General features: G+C 48.2%; 1 protein-coding gene across 3 annotated transcripts in view; it reads left to right on the top strand.

Moving 5' to 3' along the window:
* SLC25A42 (solute carrier family 25 member 42) overlaps nucleotides 1–9,871 on the top strand; it is a 28,763-nt gene continuing 18,892 nt past the window's right edge. The window contains exons 1-2 of one of the 3 annotated variants that reach the window (XM_083720673.1): nucleotides 62–106; nucleotides 2,999–3,152. The gene's annotated coding sequence lies outside the window, so the exon portion shown is untranslated. Of the gene's footprint in view, nucleotides 107–2,998; nucleotides 3,226–9,871 lie in introns of all 3 variants that reach the window. The other 2 variants (XM_083720675.1, XM_083720674.1) reach the window with 2 other exon arrangements.

The raw sequence follows: 9,871 nt of genomic DNA, 5'->3' as shown, positions 1-9,871 counted from the left end.
GGGGGCGTAGGGGGCGTGGCTCGGCGGACTACCCGGAGGCGGCGCGGCGGCGGCGGCGGCAGAAGCAGCTGGAGGAAGGAGCGCGAGCGAGCGCCCGAGGGGAGGGGTGAGTCCTCAGCGTGGTCGGCACGGGACGCGCATGCGCGCGGGGCAGCTGCCCCACTCCTCACCCAAGGGGGGAAATGGGGGGGGGGGAGGAGTAACTGAGATGGACCCCCCTCTTAAAAAGTGTATCTTTAATGTTGTTATGAGTTAATTTTTGTAGGGGGAGTCGAAAGCTTATTGCTCCCCCCTCCATAGTTTGTCTCCCATAGGTTAGGGGGCTTAAAGTCTGTGGCTCTGACCCCCCCATTTGAAAGGCCAGTTCCAACCCCCCCCCTTGAGGGGAGGGGAAGGCTTCTTTCCTGGCCTCCCCCCCGGGTTGAAATTGGTTGGGGGCTTATGCCCTTGGTGATATATTTTTTTTTGGGGGGGTTATAAATGTGACACTCCTCCCAATCTGAAATCAGGGAGGGGGTTAAAGTAAGGAGGCTTGATCCCTTGCTGTCGGAAAGAAGGGAGGATCATATGGTTAATTTCTGTCAACCCCCCCCCCCTTTGGGACTGAAGAGGGGCAAGGGGCGGTCTCTGAGATACGGATTTTGGGGGAGAAAAGATAACTCTCCCTACAATTTTGGGGGTCCAGAGGTTGAGTCCCTCGCCTCTTCACAAGAGCTGAGAGCCTTCTTGTGTGTGGGGAGGGGGGGTAGTTGTCAAAAAATCCACAACCCACCCATTAGGAAAGATCTGTCTCTAAAAGTGAATTGGCTTCCTCGTTTCTCTTCCCAGTGCCCCACCCTGCCCTGCAAGCAAAGGGGCAGGGGTCTTAATTTCCCCTTATCAAGCCTGAGTGCTTATGGGTGTTTTTCGGTGGGTTGGGGGGTGGGGAGATCAGATGTTAACCTTCGGACTATCAGCCCCCTGGTATGACTCCCCCCACAAAATAAAAGTTTCCCTGCCTTGTTTCACCCCCCCAACAGGTAGAGAATGAACGTCCTCTGTGGGCATCGAGGGGTTAATTCACCCCCCAGACTTAATTATACATTAACTCTGCGTGAAGCCAGGGGGGGCAGAAAAAAAGTTAAGTTCTGCTCCCTCCCCATTTGTCTGCCACCACCTGGCTTGAAAAGCGGGGCGGGGTGGGGGGCTTTGAAAACACTCAAGCATTCAAGGACTAGGGGAAATTTCACTTCTGGGGTGGGGTGGGGGCGTGGAAGGTGACTTTGTTTTCCTGGTCAGAGTTTGAGGCTGGGGAATAGAGAGCAACTTTGAGGCTCCTTCGAAGGACAAAAAATGGGAGGTTTGTTTCTTTAGGTGTGGGTACAGTCTTTAAAAAAGTGTTTTGGCTTCCTTTCTCCTTGGCATTCCTCTCACCCACTCCAAATTTATTTATTTAAAGTATTTATAAGCTAGTTTTGGGGGTAAAAAAGAGATGCCTCTTCCAACCATCAATGTATGCAATTTTTTTTTTTTAAAAGAAATATTCTCCCCCTTGATGCCCTGCCTTTTTCTGCTAAAAATGTATAATATATAAATGGGTGTGTATATATGAACTGTTTCTCGAGACAGACGGGTGCCAACAAAACAACTCTCTATATTGGATACAGTTGTACCTTGGTTTTAAAATTCAATCCGTTCCGGGAGTCAGTTCAACTCTGGAATAGTTAGAAAACCAAGGGGCGGCTTCTGATCAGCTTCCGAAAATTGCTCGAAAACCGGAACAATTACTTCTGGTTTTTGATTGTTGGGGAGCCGGAACGTTTGAGTTCAAAGGCATTTGGCTTCCGAGGTTCCACAGTACATAAAGAGAGAGAGAGATTGAGAAATATCTCTAGCACAGCTGGAATGTACAAAGGTTAAGAGCCTCAGACATTGCTCTGCCAATCTCCTTTGGGTTGAAAAAGCTGCTTCCTGATGGGAAAAAAATCATAGAAATGTATTGTCAGAAGGAACCATGGGGGTGCATCTAGTCCAACCCCCTGAAATGCAGGAATCTGTCACCCAATGTGGGGCTTGAACCCTCAACCCAGGGATTGAGAGACTAATGCTCTACCAATCTAGCTATCCAGCCTTAAGTAAGATCTTAAAACTGGGGGGGGGGGGGGGATTTGCTTGTTGGAGAAATGCACCGTACTGGGAGAGACTGGCCAATGGCCTGATTTGGAATAATGCAGATTCACCTATTGGAATCCTTGGTTTCCTTGGGCAAAATATTGGTGGGAATTCGCACCCATTGCCCTCTGGGTGTTTCAGCACTCCAACTCCCAGCAGCCAGGAATGGTCAAGGGTGATGTTGGGAGTTGAAATTCAACAAAACCTGGAAAATAGATGTTTTCTCCTCCTGGTTATCCTCTGTAAAGTATATGGGAAGAGCTTATAGTAAAATAGCAGGAGAGTCCTAGCCCAGCAGGACATCTGCTCTGCATGCAGAAGATCCCAGGTTCAGTCCCAAGTATTTCCAGGTAGGTCTGGGAGAGCTGCTGCCGGTCAGTGTAGGTGATATTGAGCAACGGGGACTAATTCAAGGTCTGGCTTCATAAAGCAGATTATCAAGTTTCTAGATTGCAAAAAAATAAATCCACATCACCCTCCTTGCTGCGGTCCCAGCATCTCCTGATAGGACTGGGGATGTAATAGAATCATAGATTACATAGATTGGAAGGGACTCCAGGAGTCATCCAGTCCAACCCCCTGCAATGCAGGGATCTCAGCTCAAACATCCATGACAGATGGCCATCCAGCCTCTGCTTTAAAACCCCCAAGGAAGAAGAGTCCACCACCTGTTCCTCTTATCATCAGAAAGTCTTTCCTGAGGCTGAATCGGAATCTCCTTTCTTGTGACTTGAAGCCACTGGTTCGGATCCTACCCTCCAGAGCAGGAGGAAACAAGCCTGCTCCCTCTTCCCTCTGACAGCCCTTGAGATATTTGAAGATGGCTCTCATATCTCATCTTTTACAGGCTAAACATCCCCAGCTCCTTCAAGCGCTCCTCATCAGGCTTGGTCTCCAGACCCTTGTTCCTCCTCCTCTGCACACCTTTCAGCTTGTCAAGATCCTTCTTAAATCGTGGTGCCCAGAACTGGACAGAGTATTCCTGGTGTGGTCTGACCAAGGTAGGACAGAGTGAGGCTATGACTTCCCTTGATCTGGACACTAGACCTCTGTTGATGTCCCCTGGATCAAATGGTAGAGAACCAGCGCAGACCATATTGACCTAGACAGATGAGTGGTCTGTAAGCTTCCTGTGTTCCTTAGGACCAGCTGAGTTCCTTATGCTGGGGTTGGTTAGCTCCCTTCCCCCCAGCCCTATTTAATGTGAATCCATTGGGATTTCTGTTCATGGTGATATTGGGGAGGTTACATTATTCTTATTCTTGTGGTGGTATCAGGGTAGCCACTTAAGTTTGTCTATTGCCCTATATCTGTATATCTCAGGGCAAGAAACCAAACCAAAAATCTCGCTTGCAATCCTGCCTTTGATACTGTCCCTGCATAGTTTTGGAGGCAGACATGATTTGCTCCTAAATGGCGCATGCCCTGTAATTTCTTGCTGAAATCCTGCAACTTTTTATACTGCGAATGTTCTGGTTTGGGATTTCCTTGTTGTGCAAAAGTGCCCTTCTGGAAGTCAATAACAGTGGGGTGGCATGCATTGCTGAGCAGCTAATATAAAGCAGAATGGTGTGTGGACGGTCTGGGATAAACCCAGCAGTGATGCACAATGACCTGATCAGTTGCAGCAAACTCCCCTAGGAGGAAAGGTTCCTTCAGCGTCTGGGACTTTTTAGTTATGAGAAAAGGCAGGTAAGAGGCGACACGATGGAAGTTTACAGCAGGTCCAGGACAGGTCCAGACAAGTCCTTAAAACTATGGCACTCCCTCCCACTTGAGGCAGGAATGGCCAACAACTTGGCTGGCTTTGAAAGCTGATTGGGCAGATTCAGGGAGGAGAAATTCAGTGGCAACTCGACACCATGGTTATGCTTCTCCCATGTTCAGAGACCGCAATGCTTCTAAATCCCAGTTGCTGGAAGCCACCCAAGGGGAGAGGTCTCTTGAGCTCGGGTCCTGCCCGTGGGCTTTCCAGGGGGCATCTGCTTGGCCACGGTAACAACAGGATGCTGGTTAGAACCAAGGTTGCAGGTTTGATTCCTATATGGGGCAACTTGCAGGGGGTTGGACTAGATGACCCTCAGGGTCTGATCCAACGCTAAAATTCTGTTTCTTGATGGGCTGTTGGCTGGATCCAGCAGACTGTTTATGCTGCACAATAAGCCCACCCACAGAGAAACCACACCAGTCTAGAGCTAGATTTCTCCCCACTCTTTGCAAAGATGCATTGTTTTCCCCCTGTGTATATAGATTGAGGCAGAGCCTGACTGTGCCGGTGGCGCCAGATGGGAGTTGGAGCCCAAACATCGGGATGGCACCAGGTTGACAAAGGATGTTCCACACTAGAGTTTCCCAAACTTGGGTTTCCAGCTGTTTTTGGACTACATCTCCCATCCTTAGGTAGCATGCCCAGTGGTCGGGGATGATGGGAACTGTAGTCCAAAAACAGCTGGAGACCCAAGTTTGGGAAGTCCTGATCCAGACCAATACAGGTGCAACTACATCTGCAAAAAAAGGTAGCCTTATTTATAGTAAAAACCTCCATAATTTCACTTCAGGGTTTGTGGACCATTGTGGAGCTTTTGACAATCGATTGACTGAAAGTTTAGGACAAGAATTGCGTAATGGCTTCTTTTCTTTAAGTAGTTAAAGCTGGATAAAAAGCAGATAAAAGCAGATAACATCAACTAAAAGGAATTGGCAGCTCTCAAAACAACTTCAGCTCCTAAATGCCTGGTCTGCTTTTAATTTCTCCTGGAAGCTAATAGTGAGGGAGATGGATGCACCTCATGAGTAAGGGCATCTCACAAATGGGAAGTCACCACCAAGGAGGCCCCATCTTGGGTCACTACCAACCAGGCACCCTGGCAGCCTTGTGTTAACCTTGTGGATGGGGGTGGGGAGGGCGGAGGACTTCTGCATCTTTTGCCCCGACCCAGCAGGGCTCGTCTTCCAGCCTCGCCACTGTGAAGGAAGGTCTCCAGTCCTTAGTGTATAACATGGCAGTGGCAGAAAGGAGTCGTCCCCTGCCAGTCTGCTTGCTTTCCTGCATGGAACTCCTGCTGGCCACGGATGAGCTCAGTCGGTGGAGCATGAGGCTCTGATCTCAGGGTTGTGGGTTCAAGTCCCACAATGGGCAAAAGCAAGGCTTTTTTTCCAGCTGGAACTTAGTTCCATTGCCTCTCGGGAAGTTGCCTTTGCCATCTGAAGAGAATGAGGGAGGCATTCAAAGTGAGTTCCAGCACCTCTTTTTCAAGAAAACTAGCACTGGTAAAATAACAACCCCCTTGGGCTCCCTCCCTACTCTACAATTATAAGATTCTACGACCAGGCATTTGGGATTCAAGGCTTTCTCGTCACTTTTTACGCCAGCCCTGTGAGGTAGGCAAGGAGTTCTCTCTTCATGTGGCTGACAGAAGTGTGGGTGGAAAAAATGAGGCTGCAGGGGATACCGTATTTTTCACCCTATAGGAGGCACTTCCCCCCCCCCCTCCAAAAATGAAGGGGAAATCTGGGTGCGTCCTATGGGGCGAATGCAGGCTTTCGCTGAAGCTTGGAGAGCGAGAGGGGTGGGTGCGCACCGACCCCTCTCGCTCTCCAGGCTTCAGGAACACATCCGTAGCCTAGGCAGCCCTGCGGGAGTCCTGCAGGGATGTCTAGGCTGCGGATAGCAGCCTGCTTCCCGGAGTGTCGGGCGCCCTGAAAGGAGAGCTCCCGGCGCTTCGGGAACACATCTGCATCCTAGGCAGCCCTGCGGGATTTCCCCGCAGGGCTCCCCACGCTGCGGATAGCAACCTGCCGCCGGGCGGGCGGGGCACCCTGAAGCAGAGCGCCCCGCGTGCCGGGCAGACATCGGCCAGCCCCACAAGCTCAGGAGAGGCGCAGCGCCGCCATCCCGCTGTTCCTCGACCTGGTTCGGTTTCCCCGACCAGCTTTTGGGGGGGAAATAAAGGAAATCCCCCCCTTTATTTCCCCCCATAAAAACTAGGTGCGTCCTATGGGACGGAGCGTCCTATGGGATGAAAAATACGGTAATTTCATAGCAGAATGGGGATTTGAACTTGGGACCGAAATGTTGTCGTTCCGCTCACGTTTTTTAAAAAGTCCCACATCTTTTTGCCTGGAGGCTCTACCAGAATCCTTAAAAACAGCTAGGGAGCAGTGATTTTTTTGACGTGCTACTTGCAGTGCTGCAAAGAGGACTTTTAATCTTGAGGAGCAATAGTACAGTATGTTTGCCTAAGGAGCTGCCCAGCGGGTAGACTTTGAACGCTCTGGTTCTGGACAGACCTCCAGGCGGGGACCTCTGCAGGAATTCTCCCCTGGTAGGCAGAGACAGGGTCAGCAAACAGAGGATAAACTAGCAGAGAAAGCTGGTTGACTCCACTGAAGTTGGCTGGGTCTAAGCCGCTGGGAGTGGGACCCTCACCTCTGGGGAAGGGAACCCACTGGAGCGTGGTGGGGAATGATTATTGGAAGGGCTGGATCCCACCAAAGGAGAGCCAGCTAGTCTAGCATGCTGCTCTCAAAGGCATCTTCAGGGTCAAGCGCAAGTCAAGCCCCACAGAGAGCACTCTGCAGTAGTCCAGTCTGGACACATTATTAGCGATAGGCAACATTTTACTGTTTTAACATGTTCCGTGAAATTGCTCCCTCTAACAGTAAATCTGAGATGACGACAAATTAGCGCCTGGCTAATTTTGAACACTGATCTTACAAATACAGTGGTACCTCTGGTTGCGAACAGGATCCATTCCGGAGGCTCATTTGCAACATGAAAAGAGCGCAACCCGCAGCAGCGTGTATGCGCACGCACAGGTTGCGATTCGCTGCTTCTGTGCATGATGTCATTTTGCACTTCTGCACATGCGCAAGCAGCGAAACCCGGAAGTAACCCTTTCCGGTACTTCCGGGTCACCGCGGGACGTAACCTGAAAGAACGTAACATGAAGCGGACGTAACATGAGGTATGTCTGTACAGTAATAGCTCAGAGACTCATGCAGAGAGACACGGATGGGCTCCTGTGAAGCCAGCTGGTCCTCATTTTATGAATAAAATCACATATCAGATACTCGCACAGAGAGACTCCTCTGGAAGCAACTGGCTCTCGCTTGTTCTGTGTCGTCTTTTTGCACCTTTCAGTTCAGGAGAGACAAGGTCTTCATCTCCAAGAAGTCTGAGGAAGCCTGTTAAGCTCTGAGTTTTTCCCCAAGGGAAAAAGAAATAGGTCAAGGCCTTTTTGGGAAAACAGCCATTCAGGATTATCTTACAGCTTGCCAGCCAGTTCCTTTGGCCGAGGTGGGGAGTGGGCAAGCGAAGAGAGGTTTTCCTTTCCCCATCCTTTCGCTTCTTGATGGTGGGCAGTGAGAATTTTGTGGTTTTGTGGAGAGACAATGGGAGAGCCTGGCTCCTGGTCTCCCAGCTGGGAAAAATCCCAGAAGTTCTTGGGGTGGTGGGGAGGCTGACCCCTTTAAAAGAAATAATGGCGAGGGCCTCTCTCTACGTGGCTGAACTGGTGCCTGGGCTGGTCCCAAGAGAACAGGAGGAAATCTTTTTTACTGTGGCTGCAAAGAGCAATGCTTGGGAAATGCACCCAAATCTATGCTTTGAACCAGAGGTTCCCACCCGCCCTGGGAGCAGCAGGCTTTGGAAAACTGGTGTCATTGAATCGAGACCATCAACTTTGCAGAGTTAATCTCCCCCCCAATTCTTTTGCCCAATCTGGGGCTCGAAATAGTTTGAGCTGGATTTTGAACAAATGTGCAATTAATCGTTACTGCTTTGAATCTTATGGGTGTCAGCACAGTGGTTCTCGAACTTTCAGAATAACAATTTGCTCACACCACACCGGATTTTTTTATTGACAAGAAATATATTGGAAAACAACAAGAAACAACTTCTGGCGGTGTTTGATTTGTAACGTAGAGCACCGTTACTTTATAATGGAATCATGGGACACCCAGAAAGTATTAAACAATGCAGCAGCGTCGGGACACACATCATTCCCAAAAGATAACTGTAAGCGAGCCTCTTACATATGAACCTTAAATGCTGCTTTTTCCTGGGGGACGCAGGGGGACACATACCAATCATCTTTTTTAAGGAAAAAAGCACTGACCTTACATATAAACTCAGTGAGAGGTGTGAGCTTGTGGTTTTTTTTGGCCAGGTAATCTCATTTATATTAGCCCAAATTTGAGACGAACAAGCATTCATCAACACAAAGAAGCCTCTCTCTTTTCTGATCTTTCATATTTGTAGGAAAATCCCTGTTCACAACAATATGATGTGGATAACTGTAGAAGAATAGCTAATACAGCGGACGCTTGGGTTGCGAACGGGATCCGTGCATTCGCAACCCGCAGCATTCGCAACCCGCAGTGGCACATCTGCACATGTGCAAAGCGCGATTTAATGCTTCTGCGCATGTGTGACCACCGAAACCCAGAAGTAACCCATTCCAGTACTTCCGTAACCTGAAAAAACGCCACCTGAGGCATCTGTAACCCGAGGTCTGACTGTGGTCTTGAAGAGAGGCATGGGTACTGTTTCTAGGGTGTGTGTGGGTGTGTGTATTTGTGTGTGTGTAAAATTATTTTGATGTGATACCATGCTCTACTACACTGAAAAGTTAAAATGTTTCTTTAATTGTCCTTGAATCTTCGCAGCACAATTGCCACCCTCTCCTGCTGCCCTTTGAGAAGCACGGGGTTAGCATATTCCTTACAAGCCACCATTTGTAACCACTAACTTGTCAAGTTTCTAGATCTCATGGTTGCAAAAAACCACAAAAAAAACTGTATACATGAATGAAATCACAGGTTCAGGTCCCGGCATCTCCAGACAGCACTGGGAAGGTCTGTCACTGGGAATGGCAAAGAGCTGCTGCCAGTCAGTGTGGGCAGTACAGAGCTAGATGGACCAGTATAATGCAATTTTCTTACAAAGCACAATTATATAGAAAAGAGAGGGGAAATATTTTTTTTTAAAAAAAAAACAGTTTATTGAAGGTTTTTAAATATATTGAGCACTAAAATCCCAACACATTTCATAAAAGATTATAAAGGATTACAAAAAGGAAAGAAAATAATATTTTCCTCTTCTTTTTTTTTTTTGCTTTTTCTCTTACCTATAAAATTATGTTTTGTAATAATATGTTGTTGTTTATTATCTTTTTAGAAGTGTGTTTGGATTTAGTGCTCAATATGTTAAAAACCTTCAATGAAATTGTTTAAAATACTGTATATATAATGCATCTTCTGCAAATTCCAGTGTGGCAAGTTATAATCGCACAATAAACATAATTTTAAAACAAACAGCTGAAAGCTTCTGTGCCCATTTTCACCTTCTCTTGTTGGCTTGTGAAAAATGCCTCTTTGTTTTATGGAGAATCTGCTTGGTTACTGAATTCCAAGGAGTGTTGCTATGCTGCTGGTTTTGATGTATTTAAAGTCTCGCCACTCCAGTTTCAAGAGCGAAATGTGGTTTGATTCCCCTTTTGTTTGAATCCTGAGATTTGTGGCTGGCTTTGGGTTCGAGGAAGTATTAGGCAGTGCGCAATGGGCAGCCTGTGACAATCAGCGCTACCTTTCGGAGAGGTGAATTGGGTGTTTGCAGGGTAAGGTGATCTTGAAGGGAAACTGGCCCAATCTGTCTTGAGGCTGAATCCCAACAAGAAAGGAGTGCTGTTTCTGGAGGACAGGGGGACTCCCTGGTCCT

Source organism: Podarcis gaigeae, assembly GCF_964106915.1.
Source record: "Podarcis gaigeae genome assembly, chromosome: 18".
NCBI classification, from domain to species: Eukaryota; Metazoa; Chordata; class Lepidosauria; order Squamata; family Lacertidae; genus Podarcis; species Podarcis gaigeae.
Note: the sequence above shows the minus strand (reverse complement) of the source record. Positions and strands in the feature narration are given on the sequence as shown.